This window comes from Amblyomma maculatum, chromosome 1, assembly GCF_055883805.1.
Source record: "Amblyomma maculatum isolate TAMU_Amacu chromosome 1, ASM5588380v1, whole genome shotgun sequence".
Classification (NCBI taxonomy): Eukaryota; Metazoa; Arthropoda; class Arachnida; order Ixodida; family Ixodidae; genus Amblyomma; species Amblyomma maculatum.
Genome location: NC_139344.1, coordinates 274,599,531 through 274,611,786, shown reverse-complemented (window position 1 = coordinate 274,611,786; position 12,256 = coordinate 274,599,531). Strand labels below are relative to the sequence as shown.

General features: G+C 45.5%; 1 long non-coding RNA gene across 1 annotated transcript in view; it reads left to right on the top strand.

Annotated features, from left to right (window-relative positions):
* Window positions 1-751: 751 nt before the first annotated feature.
* LOC146206586 (uncharacterized) overlaps window positions 752-12,256 on the top strand; it is a 12,951-nt gene continuing 1,446 nt past the window's right edge. Inside the window, exon 1 of the long non-coding RNA XR_014703271.1 lies at window positions 752-983. This is a non-coding gene — a long non-coding RNA (uncharacterized LOC146206586). The remainder of the gene's footprint in view (window positions 984-12,256) is intronic.

The window sequence follows — 12,256 nt, the reverse complement described above, 5'->3', positions numbered from 1 at the left end:
AGCACAACCCCACGGCGCCGGCCACCCGATTTCGGGGAGTACTGGCACCATTAACTCCCCTTCTCGGGCGAGCTCCGGCGCGATGGAGGCGACGGAGAGAAAAACCGGCTGTGAGAATGAGGCCTCAGCCGTGTGCTCTCGTGTTGTACGGTACGTAAGCAATTTTTTCTATTCTTTAGATACTTCAGTATGCATGTATTGAGTCATTGCCCGCTGTCTGGAGTTCTACATGTAATTTTCAACTTCCGTGCGCCCGAATGTTGTGTTGACGACCATTGAGCCTGCTTGGCCGGCAGTGGGCCCGAACGCCCCAAAGGTGTATTATCGAAGGTTTCAATCGAAAGCTCAACGCAGTTCGACACTAAGAAACATGCGGTTAAATACCGTTTATTAGGCCAACCGTACAAAAATCATGTAAAGCACGCCTGACTATCAGTCTTGAGTGCGCTTGAAAAAGGCGGGAAACTTGGGTAAGCTTTCCGCAGTAGTTAATGATTGTAACGTCTCTGAGCTGATAGAGGGACTTTAGGAGGTACTAGGACATGACAAAACAACGCGTAGAAGCAGGAAAGGCGAGGATCACACAGGCCTGTGTGGGAAGCTTTTGTTTCGATGCACCACGACGTACTAACCATTTGTGCGACGTACTACTATCATTTCGTGTGGCCCTCGTTGCTATGACGCGGTGTAATGATTTCATACCTCATTTTATGACTGCGCACTATCAAATGTATGCAGGGCCGCTTTCTAATTACGGTGAGGTAAGCGATTTCGCCTTGTGTTTAAAGTGCATCAACATGTACTTGTCTTAAATTCAATTTGTTTTGTGTGTGTGAAGATCGCTTATAAGCTGACGTCTAATATTTGGTACGCAGGGACCTTCCTGGTACGTGTTTTTGAGTCTAGCATGTGCTTGCTGGTTGCCGAGGCTGAACAAATGGGACTATGAAAGGCGGAGGCAGCATATGCTCTAACGCCACAAGGTGAGCCCTGTACTTAATTTCAAAACAATTGCTGTGCCACCGCGACTGGTCATTTGTTTTACATGGGGAACATGCTTGGGCACAGGTCCCCAGTTTGCATAGAGTGCATGAATGAATCAAACAAGCAAGCATTCCTGCAGCTGCAGTGTCCAGCTTGTAGTTTGCAGCCTTTCTTTCTCAGTTGCAATTAATGCTTTGCAAACAGTGTGCAATGTAACAGTTGATTCAGACTAAGCAAACCAGACTAGCTTCAAAAACAAACAAAAGTTTTTCGCAAGATGGAAGATCAAACCACGCTATATTGTCTTCTCAATTTGCTGTGAAAAACTGGCAAAGCTGCCTTCTTTAACGAATGATATTCCTGCACAGGTTGGTTGTGTTGCTTTTTTGTGCGTGTGACAAAGTTGCTGCAAAAACTTTATAGCTTTGGAAACCACTGTGAAAGATAAAATAAGGTCTGCAAGATTGGCATCAATGGCTTGCAAGACAAGCAGCACAGAATATACACCCTGCCAATTCTTTAACAGTATCGCTCGAGTGTCGACTGTCCGAGCAGAAGCAAAGTGGAAATGGGAGAGGGAACAAGCAGGGAGATGTAATCGTGCTGCTTCAGCGAGCGTTGTCTGCTTGGCTGTTCTGCTCCGTTGGAAGCAACCCCTTGAATCAAGTTTCATATCGGAGTTCTGAGAGCGCTCTGCTATGTGCTTGTGGATTCAATCTGTGCAAACTTGTAAATATTACACTTGTCCCTGGTTCTATTTGCAAATACTGTATGTTTTTTTTTGTTTTTTTTTTAAGCAGTGAAAGCACCGATACAACAATTTTTCAAAAGTATCGATGGCAAGAGTTATGGGGCAAGTTGGATTTTTTATTGGAAATGTGTGTACTTTGAAGATATTATTCGCATGATATGCAGATACTATTGCGGCTAAAAACAAACAATGACAGCTTCTCCGGGCACCGACATGCCTACCAGCCAATTGTGGCAGGGTTGCTTCACATTGATCAAAGCAGCGTAGCAAACGAGGTTCAGCAGCAAGAATTGTGAGCACGCCCTCGCACTCCTGCATCTTCCGGCGCAGCAACGCCGGGCAGTTGACGGTCATGTGGTACTGTTAAAACATTGGCCAGGTATACACTGCCTACGGTGGTGCCCATTTCTTAGCAGAGGCAATGCCTGCCTAAAGTATATCCTCTTCACTTGACGAGCAAAGAAGCATTCTAGTTTCCCTTGCTGAGAATGGGGAATGCAGCCCCTCCACTCCATCCACTATCTTCTCGCCAACATCGAACACTTTCTTTCCGCTCATCAAAGATTATCCTTTTATGCCAGGGGCCTTGGCGCACGGCCCGCGGAGCTGCGTGATGCAGCCCGCCAGCTCAAAATTTTCAGCTAACATTTTGAAAGCATTACCACCAGCCCTAATTTCCAACTAAAATAAACTCAGACTTTGTACCAGTTAGTACGCATTCATTTTTGAAAAGGCGTTGACCACTTAATCTGCGTGAACTTTCATTTGACATCACTATGCCTTCAAAGCAAGGAGCCAGACATCCTTGCTTTCTCTTTTATTTCCAAGTGTGCTTTTTTTTTTCTTGAGGATTATAAGTGTGGTAGTATTTATTAACAGGTGTGCCATTTCAGTACCTCTCTCCGAGCGATCCTGAAGCGGCTTTTGTCCAGCATTGAAGTGGAAAGGAGCACACATTGCTTTTCTTTTGCAATAATAGGAGGGCTTGGTCTGACAAAACGAAGTTTTGCTTATTTTTGTTCATTTTATTGTTATTTATTGTACTTTGTTTACTGTTGGTTTTTTTTTTTTAATTTCTGGCTCCTGCGTCATGAGAGAAAAAGCTTTCTCAATGCAGCCCACGTAGCAATATGAGTTTGAGACCCCCTGCTCTATGCCCATAATGGCGGGGGGTCAATGGATAATTCATAATGAGTTTGTCTGAAAGGTAATTGTTTAGCAAAAAGCTACCATATGCCACTGGTCGGCCTGGACCCACAACCTCCGCATCATGGTGTTAGAAGTGTGTGAACGGGCCGCTCCGCACCGAACAGTAAGTGACGATACCGCTGCTGTGATTTCCGTAGGCTGCCGAGAGACTGCGTTGACTATTGGTGGCCGCGGGTTCGCTGGGTGCAGTTAAACTCTTTGAGTGAAGGCATGGGGAATAGATGGGCTTCCCTATACAGCAGGTGTTTCTTGCTGTTTCTTCTGCCTTCGCTCGTACCGAGTGGTGTTGGTGACCACCGCTGCGTCCGTGGCTCAGCGACACATTGCGGTGCGGAGATGAGGACTTCCCTTCTCGACTGCACACATTTATTTACACTTGTTTACAAACTATTTACAATAACGTTGTCATAGGCGACATAAAAACATAGAGGGCTAACTGCAACTGGGTGCACGATCGGAGGTCAGAGGCTAGCAGAATCAAGCCTTGGCCTTTTGCTACACTTTAGGCCGGAGTCCCTTGAGACCTCCCTCAGCCTAGCCTCCCTCCTCGAACAACCCGTCTGCCCTCGTCCCTCGTCTGATCCCAACCGTCCTCCGAGCCCAACTGTCCCAACGCTCCTTCCTTAGCGCACAAAATTCGAGTCTAGTCCGTTGACCAATCAACGACTAGTCACTCTGTGGCCAATAACATGCAGTCCTTCAAAATGGGCTGGCCAATCGCTGTGCCACATATACCCCTCTCCTATGCATGTTAAGTAATACAGACACAAAGCAGGCACTATGCGGCGAGTGGTTGCGCACACAAACACATACATCTGCGATTTCTCCCTCTCCAAAATCCTCCCACGCAAGAGGTGCCAAGCAGTCGCAAAGACAATGGCGTCGACGGTTACACTTCCGAAAACACACACGCAAACCTCAGGCCCAAACATTCCGATCCCTGCCCTTGGTCGGTTGCGCGCGGGCGGCGGATTCAAAGGGACGTACAGGCGTCTTTCCGTGAAGACATGTCAACAGCGCGTTCTCCCCAGACCCGTGTTACGCCGCATTTCGGGATTTATGGTCTCCGCACCCTCTCCACTCGAACCGGGAGACACAGCAGTTAGCGCCGAACCCACAACCACTGCTCCTAGGCTGTGCCTTCCACTTGCACTACTCTGCCTCCCTCGCGGCACGGGACGGACAGAGCTGGCAGCGTCGCCCGCTGCCGTGTGTTCTGGGCTCACTTCCGAGAAGCGGTCGCCTGCGCGACCGTCATAAATCAGCCCGCGTCAAGCTGCCCCTTGACCTTGGTCGCCCCTTCGGAATCTCTTTCTGGGCGAAGCCCGCAAACTTAACTGGTGCCGCAAGGATTGCCAGTCAGTTCTCAATTCTTGCATCGGTGCGCATTTTGTTTTTCTCGCTGAGGCCCCCACTCCACGCCTTTCTTCGATCATGGTATATTCTAAGTTGTAATGTAATGTAATGTGGAAAAAAGTGCATTGTTCACTGCTACAATACAGGCTACGTATTCTGCAATGAAAAATGTCAGCTTTCTTCGGTGCGAAAAGATGTCGAACGACTTCAGCTATGGTGGCCGGCATACCAAGAAATGACCGAGCTATACAGTCACTATTTGTGAGGGGCACTTTGAGCCCAGGTTTGTGTCCAAAACATGGACGACATAGTTAAATGGGCATATGCTGCAAAGCGTTGCGCGTTGCTAGCAAAGGAAGCGGTCCCCACGATATTCTCTGCCTGCCTTGCCTACTTTTCAGACATCAAAAAGTAGAAAGCGACCCACTGAAAGGCAGCCCCAGGAACCGAAAAAATAGAAGATCGTAAAATGTTATGTAGAAGCGTCAGGTGAAGGTAGCATGCGCTTCACACGACACTGCGTGGGCATGGACAGGCCCAAAAGCTGAGTGCGGCTCAACCTACGGGCCGTCTGGGCCGACACATGAACATTTTTGCTGGACTCGGGGTGGGCTTAAACGTACGGGTCTGAACCGGATTACGGCTTGTACACAGAGGGCCGATGTCCTTCATAGTCACTTTGTCAGAGCAAAATACACATTCGCGGCGTCGCTGCAGCGAAATGGATGAAATAACCATGATACGCTCCGAGAAAGAAGTTTAGTCTTCTTAGCTTATTTATTTACTTATTACGGCACCGCGGTGGCTTAGTCATTAAAGGTCTCGAGTACTGAGCTGGGATACCCTAGTCTGATCCTAATTGGGAGACAGTATTTTGGTCGAAGCTGAAAGCATGGCAGGCATATACTTAACGATGGCAGTTTCATTGAAGAATCCCAGGTGGCCGAAGTGATCAAGGGACCGGACAGCTGAACGGGTGGCGCCGCCTCTCGGCGCATCGCTCAATCGTCGGAATGCGCCGGACCCGGCCGGCGCATTGCCAGCGCATTGGAGCATACTGTTTGTCGTTGGTTTGTGTGGAAATTGGAAATCCTAAGGTTTAGATGATGTTGTGCGTGAATATATCCTTAAGAGAAAAAGTTGGGCTAGTTGTGTGAATATGTCCAGTAATGAAGTCTGGCCAAACAAGGCTGGTGAAACGTGGTGCATTGTTGGCTCCACTGGCAGCTACGCAAACTCGTCGGACGTTTTTAAGTAGATTCATTTTTACGGGTTTCCACAGAAGCATGAGTGGCGGGTGACCTAAGCACGGTTCTTTGAAAGGCAAAGGCACGAATCTACGTATTTGGTTACTGTGTGGTCATGGAAAGTGCCGAATTTTTAAAATTCCACTTGCTACCGGATGCTCTGTGCCTTCTGTTCCCCATGAGTGACGGCACGAGAGTCTCGGAGTCGAAGCCGCACTCCTTCATCTGTGGTCACTTTATTGACAATTGGAAATCGAAGTAACCCAACAGCGTAAGTTACAACACTAGCATTTCCCCGCCTGTGTACAAGAAAACCCCACCACGGAAAAAGAAAAGGCAGCTCCACCATCGTCGTTCGGGCTGCGTTACGATCTTCAGTGATGGGCAAAGACAATGTTTGTGGAGATACTTTCGCTGACATAGTCAAATATAATTTACTTTTTTCCCTTAACAACGATGGGCAAAGACAATGTTTGTGCAGATACTTTCGCTGACATAGTCAAAGATAATTTACTCTTTTCTCTTAAAGGCCCACTGTCCACCCTCCGGTCGAAAATATTTTCTTCCCCGGTGACTGTGAGACTTCGCCCCTGGAACGCAAGGCCGCAAAATGTTTTTGAAAAGAGTAACTAATAACGCAGTTACAGCCACCGCAATCACCCGATTCTATCCTGCCTCTCTCCTTCCGTTCCCTCGCAAAGGTTTTTCACTCTCCTGCCCGAGGTCGTCTAGCCTTCGCAATACAAATTCCCCTTCCTCCTCCGCGTTTGGCGGGAGGTGGGGCGTGGCTCTCCGCGAGCGCGAAGAAAAAAAAAAAAACGGTCGAGGGAGCGCGCGCCGCTGAATTCAGTCTGGCTGGGGCGAGGGAAAAGCGCGCTGCGAGCGGTAGACACCCATCCTTCTCCCGTCAGTCAGCGAGACGGACCAATGGACATCGTTCGCGGTACGTACGTCATTACTGTGGCCCGTCGGGCCAGCGCAGGGAGCGGTGAAGCTGGCTTCTCAAAGGAGAGCATGAGGGAGCTTTGAATTGTATTTTCGATGCTTTGCGGCGCGCGTGTCGCTGTAGAATTTTGCACAGACTATCTCCGGTACCTGATCGAAACACTGGGCCCCTTTTCTTAAAAGGGCCTTCCCTGGACAGTGGCCCTGTAACAGAAAGAGCAGAAAGGAGACATGAACAATTCCTATTACCATGATCTTGTCATTTTTCCTCTTTTCGTTTGTCAACCAATGAAAATGCGCTGAGAGCTATGCGTTGATACTCTTAGAATTTGTTAACATTTGTTTGTGGCATGTCCATTTCGCCTAATAAAATCACTCATTTCACAGCTCAATCAATACCGCATGATTACAAAATCTGCTATCGGTTTCATATAAAAGTCCAACAAGAAAAAAAAATACAATTTATATTTGTGGAAACGAGCATAAACATAGCAATGTTTTTTTTTTTTTAATTTCGAAGGCCGTGTGGCAGTTCTTTTTTTTTTCGCATTCACGTTGCACCTGACACGACTTTACGTATTTTCTCAGCAGCGTCCATTTCCTGGCCCGCCTAAATACATGTGTTTCTCATCGGCGTTTTAGTGAACGTGAGATTTCCTGATTGTGGCGTAGTATAACAGGACCGTTTTACCTCTCTCAGAAATTGCTTCTATGGCCAATGTAAACAGATATAGCAGCAGTCCGGCAAGCTGCAGTGACAAAGTTGTAACAGGAATGGCTTTCAGTTATCCGGATTCCTTTACGTGCAAATAGAAAACTACATACATGGTCGTGTCCCAACACACTCATCAGGTATCGAGGTCAGCTAGGTATCGGCCCCGCAAGTGCGTGGTACGCTGAGAAAGTAGACCACCTTAGCGAACGAACCATCAGAGGGATTCATTTAACAATAGAACGCTCTCTTAGTTGTCGGTGGCTTATCTTACAACACATCACACTGTGTTTTTTTTTTCGATTGTATTTAACAGTTTGACAGTATTGAACTGTTGCCTTCAGATGTTCAAGGCAGGTGCGGTCAATCGCATTGAACTTCCTGCGCTGAGAGAACGCTAGCAGGAAATTTTTTTTTTCTTTTCACAACCTCCGCAGCATGTCGGGAGAAAGGCATTGTATAGTATAATATTTTATAAGTCAATTATATGCACCAGCTCCGTCGTGTTCAACAAGAGCATTGTCGTATATGTAAAAATGATGCTGAGGTGGTATTACACATTTGGCTTATATTATGATAAAGTTTGATAGTCTCAAGGCCGGGTTCAGTGAGCTATTGTAGCGTAATTGTGGAGGAAGTCCTGGAAGTATATGTGTCTTTGCTAGTCCAACCATACATAGGATCCTACTTTTGTCTGGCTTGTTTATTTTTCTCCTTTTACAGCTCTCGTTGCAAGGTTGAAACTGGAATGTCATTTGCTATTATTCTACTCTGAATCGTTTGAGCCTAGCTATTACCAAAAAAGACAGGTGCAGCATCTTTTTTCATTTTACATGAACGCTGACCATTACAACTTCTACTACTACGGCGTCACGGCTTCACGGCTCGGAGGTATTTGATCTTCAGGCAGGTTTCGACTAGACCTAATATAAGATGGACGCGCAGTGCAGGCGCAATTCCCGTATTCGAAGTTGCCTTAACAAGTGCCTAACGAAGGTGTTCCTAGCGCATGGTGAAATCACGCGCGCGGCATTTTCGAGTATATAACAGAAGTACCATGCGCCGGGCGGTTTCAAAAAAAAAAAAAAACAAAAAAAACAAAAACAAAAAAAAACACGCCCGCCCAGCCGAGAACGGCCCTTTTCTTTTTCAAGATTTCCCGGTCAAAAAATACTCCTCGCGATTACTCAAAGCAGCTCAAAGCTCTCAAAGCCACACCGCGAAATGAACGATGGGTAGGGACAGGCTCAAAAACGCCTCGCAGAACGGAAACGACTGCTCCGCTCAGCTGCCTCGGCATTCCGCTGTTTTGGCACTCCGCCGTGGGCGGCGCTGTTCCACCGAGGCGACGGTGGTGCCATACAACGGGCGCCCGGTCCCTATGGCGTCCTCACACTTTGAGCCGGTTTGGGACCATTGCTCCAGAGACATAGCCCCCTTTTTTTTTTTTTTTTGCGTCATGTACACTTTTTTTTTCTCCACGTGAGAAAATTCAAAACCAAATGTGGGTATGGTTTGCATTTTAATCTGTTGATTGGAACGTCTCATAACTGAAATAGCCACAAAGGCTTGATAGAGTTTAGAAATCTCCTTGACGATGAAATAAGATAAATCTTGAATGAGCAATTTTTAAATAAAGTCAATCAGTGTCGTAAACAACTAGGCGCGCGCCGGCCACATTGAACGATACAAACGAATATATGAAATTACTCTCCTCGGTGACTAAAGAGCAGCAGTCAGACACTGCTCTTGCATGTTTTAAAGCGTAAAATGCTATGTGCGGGTTACGCTGGTGTGGTGCAGCGTGGAGTTCGCCTAATAAATTAGAGTAGCGCCAGATGAGGCTGTTTAAGCTATCAGCGAGCACAGACAGTCTGGTCTGCGATAAGGCGCTTCCACATATGGTCAGTTTTATATACCATTGGAGGCTAGGAACTGGATACCTCATACAAACCACTGGGAAGGGTCAAAATTCGAACGCTTGATGAGGTGCGATCGTTTTCAAGGTTGGTGTTCAACACTCATGACGCCTTAGCCACAGATACAGTCTTGCTGCCGCAGCGGCGCCATCTTTCTCGACAGGGGAAATTGAGGGCGGGGGGGGGGGGGGGGGGGGGGACCTTCTACATGCAGAATCAGCGAAGAGCATTGCAGCCAGAACACGTGCTGGCCCTGGCGGCGGTGCTGTTGTGAGCTATGATATAACGGCACCTCTCGCACACCACAGGGCGGGCACGCCGCCTGAGCTTCTTGTCTTTCGTCTACCGCCGTCGCCTCCAGTTCAGATACATTAAATCGAGAAGAATATTGGCTTTCTCTTTCTTTGACGGAGGTGGTACCTACGCTTGACGAACGGTAGTTTTGGTATGGCGTGAAGGCTACATACGCACGCTATTGGCTACTTTGCGTTTCCTCGAGATTTTAATCAGTTATATTTTGCTGCACACGGTGTCTAAATATTAAAGCATCCTCGCAAGAAGTTCGATGACAATTTTTTTTTTCTAATTGCGATTTCACGAATTGAAATCATGGCCAAACTGGTTGCTTTTAAGGGGGACATGGCTCTTAAAACTATTTTTCCTACGTTTTTCAACAAATTTGATAAAACTTGGTATTCTGATTTAGTTTCTTGCCCTGATTTCAAATATGTAATTATGTTTCCAATTGGCCAATTAGTTCAAAAGATAAATGAAATTGTTCATGAAAAAATAACCGCACTACAAAACATTCACATGAATACTTTGCTAGGTACTAGAAAGCATAACAAATATAATGTTAGGTGCACTTTTGTATAACAAATATTAGCAATGTCATAGCAGTTCACTGTTCCAAATGTGAGTGCCTTCCTGTCTTATTTAGAGCAAAATTGAAAACTGAACTGCTATAACATCGCTAATATTTGTTCAATAAAAAAATGCTCCTAACATTGTATTCATTACGCTTTCTAGTACCTAGCAAAGTGTCCATGTGAATTTTTTGTAGTGCTGTTATTTTTTCATTATTTCTGCAAATTATGAACAATTAATTTCATTATCTCTTGAACTAATTGGGCAGCTGGAAAAATGGTTACATGTTTGAAATCGGTGCAAGAAACTGAATCAGAATGCCAGGTTTTATCAAATTTGGGCAAAAATTGGAAAATAATTTTTGAGAGCCATGTTCCCCCTTAAGCAGAAGCGAAATGCAATACAGCTGACATATTTCGTGGTGTGTTTGGAGACTGTAAACAGCCTAAACTAATACATTCTTTTTCAGCGAATTTCTAACAGTTTAGAGTTGTCGTGGGAAGACGAAAGAGTCCCACTGGCCGTACTACCCGAATCTGTGAGTCTCACTGCCTGTTGGAGGTTGGGCACATTACGAGCAGTGGCGCGCCGCGCCGGCGCGGCTCGTTCATACACAACCCTTCAGACACCACACTCCACATCATGTTTTACTTGGCACTTGCTGTATTTTATTTTAAACCAGCCAAAAAACGAGAGAGAATAGAAGCAAACGAGATGAGGCTGGCTTCTCTGTGTCTAGTCTTTTGGCTGGCTTAAAATGAATGATTACCAACTCGCCCATTTGTTAACCTTGTTGCTGTATTTACAGGGCATTCCCACGTCTGCTGCTGCGGTTTAGTTGATCACTGGTGAACGCTATGTTGGGATACATGCAACATAAATAGCTTGAAAGTAAAAGATTGCACAGCCATAATTGTAGCTAGTTTGTAAAGCATGGGATGCATAATGTGCAGGTCTCGGACCTCAACGGTGGCATGTTTCTTGTTTTGTTTTTGTTTTTCTAGTTTGCAATGAGTTATTTTTCATTTGACAGTAGATACACTGCTAATTACCGTTCATCACCAATGTAGATTTTTTTTATTAGTTAATTATATGCTTTCCTCAATTTCATTCTGTTGGTTTGCATACCTGTGTCGTAACAGGGCCTTTATATATTTTTCCTTATCTGCTAAATAGAAGAGCATGAGCCTATCATAGCCTGTGTTGCTTTGGGACGTTAAATCTCATAAGCCAGACCAGCATGAGCCTCGTTTCTGGCAGTCGTAGATCTATTTCATTGAACCTCTTTGTTAATAATAAGCTTGTAAAACATACATCAGACAAAAACATACAGTATTATGGGTGTGACACCATGAAGGTGTCAATCATTAGAAATGTCACAGGTGTTGGGCAGGCATGCAGGGCCCATCATTAACGTGTTAAAATTAAGGAAGCTCCGGTGCCACTCAAGCGAAAACGTGAGAAGCCCCTGACAGAAGGCCATAGAGTGGGGCATCTGAAGGGGGAAAGGGCTACCCTTGAGTGCAGTCTATCCTCACTGAAGGGATTACTGGCCAGTGCCTTGTAAATTTTATTAGAACAGGCAAGGATAAAAAAAATTGTATGCACAAGATAGGGAGTGGAAATGTGCTGCTTATTGATGTGTACTCCAAACTAGTCCAGTGGTGCTTGAGCACATCATAGTGGTATAGTCCACATTTCTCAGGCTAAAATAGTCATGTTTTTAGTCAAACTTATCGTTCAGGCATCAAGTATGGAAACAAGCATTGCATTTTCTGCTAGTTTGTTCCAAATTGTTGCCAAGGTCATTTGTGTTATTTTAAATATCTGTGCATGTTCTGGCTGTTAGTCTTATACTTTCAGCAATGCATTGATCTTTGAATAAAAAGGAATCAAATAGGTTATTTTGGTATGTCAGGTATAAAATATTCAGCTAATAAAATCATTTGACTTTAGAAACATGCTCCAAACCAATTTGAATGCTTCAAAACTTCAGTTTTATAGCTTCAAAGTGCTCGAGCCTGCTTCCACCTCTCCATTGGTTTGTGGTTCAGGTCATTATTGACAGTTCTGCATGACTGAATTGATGTCTTCAGTTTGGAGTTTTGGGGAGGGTTGCATCCATTGGGAAGAGTGAAAAATGCTGGCTGAAGATAAGGAACGCAGCATTATAAAAATTCCGATTGCTATTGGGCAACCATCTCATGGATGATGGCACTTGAAAGCGTTTTGACTGGAGGTACTCGCATTGCTTGGGCTAGGCCAG